Raw genomic sequence first — 7,199 nt, forward strand, 5'->3', positions numbered from 1 at the left:
AGCCCGATGTCTCACTTCCGGAAAACAGTGTCATATTCCTTCTCTAGCAAGTGTTTTAGCAGAGCTGCTAATAAATAGTGACATGATCTTTTTTCTCAGTTTGAATCTCTGGAAGAGAAATTGTGATGTAAGAAAATAGCACAGATCACGCAGCTTTAAGGATGAAGAACAAAGCCAAAGTGAACATTTTTGAACCAATTACATAAAAAAAAAAATCTGGTTCCTACGCTTTTGGGTCACTAGACCTTCCATTCCTTCCCCACAGTAGATCTGTGTGACAGGCTCGCTCTGAATATGGCAGGGGGTAGGCAGCATGCTTCAGCAGAGCTTTCGTCTCAGCTAGGCTGTGTGACCTTAGGCAAGTGTCTTAGCCACTCTGAAGGCCAAGCTTTTCACTTGTCAAGAATGGCTGGGCTATGATTTGCCAAGATTTGATACAGCTCAAAATTTTGATGAATCTAAGCTGGATCTTAATATACAACTTAGTGTCTTTGTGCACAGAACATTTAAAAATACAACCGAACTCCTGTTAGCTATTTTTGTCTTCAAAAAGTACTTTGAATCTTTAACCCCACGGACAGTGGTAAAGAACCATACACAAATCTAAATGTAAATGGGAGGGGGTGATCCTGCCTTCAACAGTGTGAAATATGAATGGAGATAAAGCCATTTCTATTTCAAATATATAATCACTTCAGCTGAGATATCTAGTATCATCTTGAACTTGATTATGAGATAAAAGAAATGGGACAGAGATGGCAATCATTTAATCTCTTAAGAACAGCTATTCTGAAGAGCTTTTCACTCTCTGCTCAATAGATTTCTCGCAGGTTATGATCCGGCTAGAAAGAAAGCATAATGATGAGGAAAATTATGTTTTCAATAACACACGCTTTTACAGTACGAGTTCTTCCACAAAGGAGGCAATAAAATGAACTCTGACCAGTTTAACAGATGGCGTAATGGCTCAGTGCACAGATGTGGCCTCTCTGAAAGCAACAAGTTCATATCCTTGACGAGAGGTTTAGGAATGAGCTGAACTTTCAAGTGCCGTGTGGGAAAGATTACATACTTCCAGACAAGAAAGCAGAGTACGAATGGGCTCGGAAGCTTGGAGAGGTGGTCCAAAAGAATAAGGCTTAATGAGCTTCATTTTGCTAATGCAACAAACAGACTTGAAGTTGAAATATGAACCATAAACATTCAAGCCGTTTATAAATCCCTGCTAATAACATTGTTAGCCACTGTGTGAGAGGAAGCTTGCTTTTTAAAAGCGTATTTCCTCGGAGTCAGAAGATACCAATTGTCAAATGATGCTTATCTTCTCGAACAGTATCATGTTTTCAAGTAGAACGTGTTTTTAATAGTACCTGATAGGGAGACTGTAGAGTTTTTTTTGTTGGCTATTTTTCCTGCCCCCCCCCCCCTTTTTTAGGAAATTTGGTAAGTTAAATCTAAATTTTCTCTGGAAAAGCAAAAGTGCCAGAAGACTCAGAATATTTTTTAGAAAATAAATGTGGCATCAAAACATAATATAAAGCTTCAGTGAGTAAAATAGTGTGTGTGATTGAGATCCAGCAATGAATGAGGGAGAATAACATTCAGAATATGTATATAGGAATTCGCCAAAGGTCAAAAGGAGCATTTCAAATCAGTGGATTATGAAACAGGTTGGTAGGAGGAAAAGGAGCCAGGATAATGGGTTATCCATTCTGACATGGGTGAAGTTTGACTCCAGGGCAGAGCTTGCTTATATGTTCCATAAAACTTATTTCCCTTTCTTCCTGAAAACATAGCTAAACCACATTTTCCAGCCTCCCTTACAATTAGATGAGACTGGAGTTCTGGCACTGGAATGATAATAATGTAATAATAGAAAAACAAAAACTAGCCATTGCTCATCTAATTAAAAGCATTCACGTTTCAAAGGAGAGTACAGGACCTGACAGTCACCCTGGGGACTGTGACGTGGCCAAATCACACTGTGCTAGTGAAGCCTCACCAGAAATCCAAGGAACTTGCTCTATATAGCTTAGTTATAGAAACATTACTTAAAAATTTTATGTCAGGTTTTTTTTCCCATTAGATGAGGATGCAGGAATTTATAAAAATTAATATTTTTAATTGCTTACACTTTAGTTTTAAATAATCCACTTAAGAAAATAAGATTTTACATCTCAACTCATTTCCAATCGATGTGCATCACTGAGCCAGTAGAAAATCTGGCCTTAGTTCAGAATAATTATAATAAATTACTTATGCTTTCGTTTACAACATGCTCCCGCCATTTGAAACCTCTGGGTCTGTGAACAATGATAAACAACATAAAAAATGCATAACATTTCATAATGAAATAATTCCCTCATATTATCAGAAGCTGTTTATTAATAAAGCCCACCTATAATTGCAAAGTCACACCAAATCGGATGACCATCAGGGCTTTTAATATGAGAATTTCAGTCGCAAGAGATAAAGAAGGTTCAGAGGGCACATGACAGGTGTTTGGAAAATTATGAAATGCAGAGAATATGAACATGGCTGAATTAATCAATTCCCAGGCTAAGACCAAGGGACTCCAAGTACAAGATCGGAGGGGATATTTTAGGACTGAAACCTAGGAGTGCTTCTTCATATAACAGCTAGAAAACAGGACTTGTTTTCTATCCCTGAAATGAAAATAAAATTCTCAAGGCTGATATGGGGATGGAGAAAGAAAGAGGATAGACATACCCTTCTTAATGAGGTTGCACAAACTGCAACAAACCCACCCCCGCCCCACTCCCTCACCCCAGTGGCCCCAATCCTCTCCCCTCCTGCACAGCACTAAGAATTACTTTTCTGGTGGGTGACCACTGGCATGGCATTGGCCTTAATGGGTAGGTGGGTGGGGGAGAAGAGCCTCCAGATGTTTTGGGCTGAGAACAGCAACTGGCTCATCATGAGGGGTTTCAACATTGCGGACATCACTAAGCCGGCGAGGGGGTGTTGGCGAGGGGTTGCTGTCGGGGCTCTTCCTAGCCTTGGGAAGAAACTGGCCTCTCCCATAAATGGCCACACTAATACCGATCTCAGAGATTCAAATTACTAGCCCCATCCAGTGTGACATTTTATGCCCATTATCTAGTCTCTCCAGCCTCCAGGCAGGGCCACATCATTGATTACGGAGATTTTCAGCCACTAAAAGAGATCCTGATCATCATTAAAGACATTAAGTGTTGATCTGCGCTGACTAAGTGAGTTAAAAGGTTCGTGCCCTTCTAGTTAACAACTCAAAAGAGGCTATTTCAGGATATTTATTAAACAAATTAAGTATTTACATTATGCTCAAGCACAGAGGCAGTGACTGAGTGCATAAGGGTGAGAAGATGAAACCAAGAGAATTTATGATGGCAAAATTCTGCTTTTTCAGTTTCCTAGAAATGAGTGCTGAGGACCCACCAAATGCTTGGGAGTTTGAGGTGGGCAGGCATCAAGGGCATCCTGATGACCACCTACACAAAGCTTTTTTTAAATTTTTTTTTTATTCATGAGAGACACAGAGAGGGAGAGAGGAAGAGAGGCAGAGACACAGGCAGAGGCAGAAGTAGGCTCCATGCAGGGAGCCCGATGGGACTCGATCCGGGACTCCAGGATCAGGCCCCGGGCCGAAGGCAGGCGCTAAACTGCTGAGCCACCCAGGGATCCCCACAAAGCTTTTTAATGTAGCTAAACTAAGGTAACCAGAAGTTCACCCTGATTCCAGATGTTTTCCTTCTAGAATGTAAAAAAGCAGTGCTTAGGGACTGGAGAGACAATTTAGGAAATCTCCTTCAAAACCTAAAGGCTAAAGAAAATGGGTGAGTATATTCCTCCTACAACCCCCCCCCTTCATACACACACACAATTAAAAATTTTAATCCCATAATAATAATGGACCTAACCTAAAAAATTTATTTTCTTTAGCCTATGGTATACGCTGTGGCAAAGTTTTCTCGAATACAGCAATAGTCTATGAATACCAGATCATCTGTTGTGATTATTCCTAGTTTTCCTCCTACTTGGCTGTAACCTTGCAGTGGGCAGAGATGGATACATCTTGTTCACTGTGCTGTTCTTACACCTGACACAGTCCCTGGCACATACTAGCTGCAAGAAATGTGTGCTGAATACATGAACATGTTAACAGGAGAGTCTGGAGATGGGAGAAAAGAACTATTGCTCACCATTCCATGATCCTGAACCAGTTGCTATGATCATTTTGGCACTTTTCCTTCTGATTAGCATTAGAGCACCTTGTATCCTATTTTAAACATAATATGAACATTTCCCCCATGGCTCTAGTCTGTATTTTCATTTTTAATGGCTATATGTGATTTTATCAAATGGATTTATAATGGATATACTTATTTGTTGGGGCTTTCAAAAAGCCTTTTTGCTTTTATAACTTGTCAATGAACACATTCAATAAAAATGCTTTTTCTTAGAAATAGGTTACTGAGTTCATTTACCCATTCGTGGGATGCCCTAAGAACCCACTATGGACCAGGTGCATCAGGTTCTGAAGATGTGGGGAAAAAAGAAAGAGTTCTTCACACCTTTTAGTCCAGCCAGAGAGAATTAAGTAATTCCGAGCAAAGTAAAATCACCAGTGTGCTGAGTGCTCTGAAGGAAAGAGAGAAGGTGCTATGAGATGGTGGGACAGAAGACTGGGCAGGGAGGTGAGGGCATTGATCCAGAGGATGCAGAACGGGGTTGAAACCTGAGGGATGAGACATAGTTGGGAGATGCAGAAGGGCTTTTCAGGCAGAGGGAACAGCATGTGTGAGGGCCTCGTGGCAAGAGAGAACAAGACATGTTCAAGAAAGGAAAGAGCCCATGTGGCCAGGACACAGGGTGAAGATGAGTGTAGAACCCTGTAAAGCTGGAGGGTGAGTAGGATAAGACTAGTTGGAGCTGGCAGGCCACGTAAGGGCTTGGCTCATAATCCAAGGGGCGTGAGAAGCCCTGATGTGCTTTAAGGAGAGGGCTAACATGCTTAGAAATTTTGAAAGCTCATCCTTGCTGAGCAGACAGACTAATGTCCCCCCGTCAAAGATGTCCCAGAATGTCTGATGATGTCACATGAGAAAGGAACAGTAGGGCTGCTGATGGAATTAAGATTGCCGACCTTAAAATGGGGGAGATTACCCCAGATTATCCAGGTGGGCCTTTTGTAATCTTGAGGGTCCTTAAAAGTGGAAGGAGGGGAGTAGAAGACTCAGTAAAAGTCAGAGAGACCATGGAAATTGCTAAACTACTGGCTATGAAGACAGAGGAAGGTACCATGAGCCAAGGAATGCAGGCAGCCTCCAGAAACTCCAGAAGGGTGAGGAAGCAGATGTGCCCCTGGAGCCTCCAGAAGTAATGCAGCCCTACTGACACCTTAATTTTAGGCCAGTGAGGGTCACTTTAGATTTCTGACTTCCAGAACTAAAAGGCAATGCATGTGTGTTGCTTTAAGCCACAAAGTCAAGGGTATATTGTGACAGAGGCTACAGGAAATTAACATGAGGGGGGAAGGTGATGAATCTGGTTTTGGATATTTAGGCTTTACATGGCCTTGACATGAAGAAAATGAACATTTGGAAGTACTCGCCTGTTTAGTCACTCCCCTAACAAGGTGTATGATTTTTAAATAAATTAATTTACTGCTCACGAACTCACTTTTATCATCTATGAAAAGAAAATATATTTAAGGTTTATTCCAGTTCTAAATCTTGGAGTTTATAAGCTTAAAGAATGAAACAAATATGCTTTTCACTTAGATTCCTGTTAAGTACTTGGCAATCACTGGGGAAAAATATTAAAAGATATTAAAAAGAGTGGATCTAAACTGAAGGGGGAAAGATTCCAATTTTTTAAGAAGTACCCAAAGTATGAAATAAACTGGAAATACCTTAATAACAAATGTGTTGAATTTGTATTAAAAAAAGTACAAAATTCCACTGAGACTTGCAAAAGGCTATTTGAAAGTGTGGAGGGGCGTGCCATATGTGTATTCCTGGATGGGAAGACTAAATGTTGTAAAGATGCCAAATTCTTCCCAATTAATTTATAGGTTGAATGCAGTTTTCATCAAAACCCCAAAGGGAGGTTTTTAGAACTCCACAAAAATGATTCTACCATTCATCTGGAAAATAAATAGGCAGGAAGACCTGAGAACAATTTGAAAATAAGGAATACTTGGTCTGAGAACACACTATTAGAATTGGGGCGGGGGGAGAGAGTGTGTGTTTTTTGTGTAAGGAGACCAGGGAATAAAACAAATCACAGCCTGGAGAGGTCTGGGTATGTATTAAAAAATCTCAGCAGAGAATATGATGATGAAAGCATGGTATATAAATAGGAACTATCTAATAAATGATAATGGAAAAACTGGCTATTTGTACACAAAAATGTTTAAATCGTCACTCCATGATATATACTCAAGTGGATTCTAGATACATAAAAGTGCCAAATAGTCTTAAAATTCAAACCACAGGTTCAAACCACCACAAAAAATGGATGTGAATATTAACTTGGTCTTAAGATGAGGAAAACTTTCTTAGTATAAAAGTAAATGGAAGAGATTCTGAAGGAAAAGATCACAGATTTAGATAGATGAAAACTTAAAATTTCTGCACTTGAAAAAAACCATAAAAAGAAAAGAAAAACTGGAAAAATGGTTAAAAGAATGGAAATGGGTCAATGTTCTCATTATGGAAGAACAATAGACAGGTATAGATGAAGGAGCAGAAAGAACTGACCAGTGTGTGAAAATGTTCAATATTATAAGCAATCAATGAAAAAAAAAAAAAAAAAACCTCCAAAAAATGAGATAGTACTGTCACCTGTTAGACCACCAGCAAAGATGTGAAAAGTGAATGACATGGGGTCGTTGCGGGGCGCATGGTGAGAGGGGCAGATGCTGCGGGAGGGGCTGCCACCTGCTACTGGGAATGAGATAAGAAGAATCAAGAGTCGTAAAAACGACACAACAAGTTCATACTCCCTAATATTGTATTCCCAGGTCCAGGAACCTCTCCTAAGGAAGTGACAAAAGTGCAAACACATTCGTCATGGAGGCCTTTTAAAAAGTGAAAATAGGGGGATCCCTGGGTGGTGCAGCGGTTTGGCGCCGCCTTCGGCCCGGGGCCTGACCCTGGAGTCCCGGGATCGAGTCCCACGTCGGGCTCCCTGCG

At 40.5% G+C, this 7,199-nt stretch overlaps 1 protein-coding gene across 6 annotated transcripts in view; it reads right to left on the reverse strand.

Annotated features, from left to right (window-relative positions):
- The window catches only part of EFCAB11 (EF-hand calcium binding domain 11), a 144,836-nt gene that overhangs the window by 8,678 nt on the left and 128,959 nt on the right, over positions 1-7,199 (reverse strand). The window lies entirely within an intron of this gene.

This window comes from Canis lupus, chromosome 9 (genome assembly GCF_048164855.1).
Source record: "Canis lupus baileyi chromosome 9, mCanLup2.hap1, whole genome shotgun sequence".
Taxonomy (NCBI): Eukaryota; Metazoa; Chordata; class Mammalia; order Carnivora; family Canidae; genus Canis; species Canis lupus.